Source organism: Amphimedon queenslandica, unplaced genomic scaffold, assembly GCF_000090795.2.
Source record: "Amphimedon queenslandica unplaced genomic scaffold, v1.1 AMPQUscaffold_13280, whole genome shotgun sequence".
NCBI lineage: Eukaryota > Metazoa > Porifera > Demospongiae > Haplosclerida > Niphatidae > Amphimedon > Amphimedon queenslandica.
In genome coordinates, this window is record NW_003546484.1 from 19525 (window position 1) to 21785 (window position 2261).

Consider the following 2261-nt stretch of genomic DNA (forward strand, 5'->3'; position numbering starts at 1 on the left):
CAATAGTAGGAAGGGATGTGTCGAGGGAGTAGGCTCTTACTATACACAAGCAGCTGCTAGTTGTCATTATCACTATCATTAAACAATAACAATAATAGACAGCAGGAGAGAGAGAGAGAGAGGAAGGGAGTACCAGTGGATTGGGTGAGTAAATACATTTATGAATAACAATAACTAATGGAGCATAATAAAAGAATAACAATAAGCAGGGAAGGGAGGGAAGGGAGTAGACAAGCAGCTGCTGCCTTTTATGGTAAAATGATGTTATTAATACTGAGAACAATAGACTGGAGAGAAAGGAAGAGGGAGAGAGAGAGAAAAGGAGAGAGAGGGGAGACAGATCAAGGAGCAAAGAGCTAGAGCCTAAAAAGCATAAAAGTTTACACATAATCCGACCACTCAGATTATAATCAAATTATACTTAATCCCAGTCAGTCACTAATATGAACAATCACTCACAGCATCTACCAATAACAGGCAGACATGACTTCCTGACACTAATGGACACACACTCAAAATACTATTGGCAGCCATAACCCTACACTATAAACACTATACACGAGAGAGTAATGTACATAGTACATATATACAATACAATACAATATAATATAATACATATAGTGTACATACAATACATATAGTACATACAATATAATACAGTACAATACACATACATACACTATATACAGTACATATACATATACAGTACATACAATACAATATAATACATACTGTATATACAGTACATACAATACATATACAATACATACTGTATAGCGGGAAGTTTTGGAAGGGCTAAAATTTGGCGAATTGCTAAAATTTTGTTGATTGGTGGATTTTAATTTGGCGAATTTGTGGCCACGTGCCATTGAGCATGCGTATAATGGCTCAAAATGGTGGATTTTATTTTGACGAATGGCTATCAAAATGCCAAATTCACCAAATTTATTCCCCTTTAACATTTCCTTCTATACAGTACAATACATATATACACACACACACACAATACAATACAATACAATACAATACAATACAATACAATACAATACAATACAATACAATACAATACAATACAGTATGTGCACATAATACATTACATAAATATAGTACATAGGTACATCAATTGAAGTGAATTGATTTCATTCTGTCACTCAACAAATAAACGAACAATTGAACCTATTGAGAATACCACTAGTATACAGTATAATAATAATAATATACATGTATATTACATATATATAGTATAATAGAGTCTGGTGTGTATTAAAGTACAGTACTCTCTCTGTGGGTGTATTAATTAATAAATTAATTACTTGTGGGTGTATTAATTAATAAATTAATTACTTGTGGGTGTATTAATGAGCTACTGCTAAAGGTTATGGTATGTGAACATCTTGTTATTTATTAACAGTTCATTGAGTATCAGTAAACAGTTATGAGTTTATTATTATGACACATGACACAGGTCAATGATAAACACCACATCAGTTAGTAAACAACCAGTAACAGGTATACACACCAGTAGCTAGTACACTATTATATATACATGTACATGTACATACACATTTCATTACCTGTATAGCTGGTTTATTTCGTGTGGGATTAATTTTTGTGAAGGATCAAACCCACTAAAATTAATTCCACTTAATTTTATTATTATTAACATCAAATAAAAATTTTAACAACAATTTGTAAGCCACGAAAATATAATCCAGTGAAATATATTTTTTTTAAATGAAAATTTGAGGTCACTAAATAAACCAGCAGTACCAATGTCTGACATACACTTACCTAATCCTGTGACATGATGAAGTGATTGGTAGAGAATGGCATCAATATAACAGACACATTACTGGGAGCAGAGGAGGAGGGAGGGAGACAAAAAATGGAGGGAGAAGAAAGAGAGAGAGAGAAAGAAATGTATTGTAACGTCTAAAACCCAGTAGATCCACATATATAAATAATGATGTTAATTGGTTTTTGCGATTTTTAGAACCTTTGGCATAATTACAGATACTTATAATGACAAGAGAAAAGGATCCGTAGAATTGACTATAAAAACAACTAGCAGCTATCTAAACACTAGAAGACTAACCCACACAACCTGTAATAACAATGGCTAATGTATAAACACCATATACCATGCACTGTATTAATCTATCATACATACTTATATACATAATACACTCATATATATGTACAGTGTAACCTCCCACTGTGGCCACTTCTATAATAAGGGCACCTTTATAATGAGGACATTT

General features: G+C 32.4%; 1 long non-coding RNA gene across 1 annotated transcript in view; it reads right to left on the reverse strand.

The window, feature by feature from the left end:
• Positions 1-12: 12 nt before the first annotated feature.
• Positions 13-2261, reverse strand: part of LOC109583808 (uncharacterized) — a 4427-nt gene continuing 2178 nt past the window's right edge. Inside the window, exons 4-5 of the long non-coding RNA XR_002185708.1 lie at positions 1792-1852; positions 13-72 (exon numbers count right to left, since the gene is read on the reverse strand). This is a non-coding gene — a long non-coding RNA (uncharacterized LOC109583808). The remainder of the gene's footprint in view (positions 73-1791; positions 1853-2261) is intronic.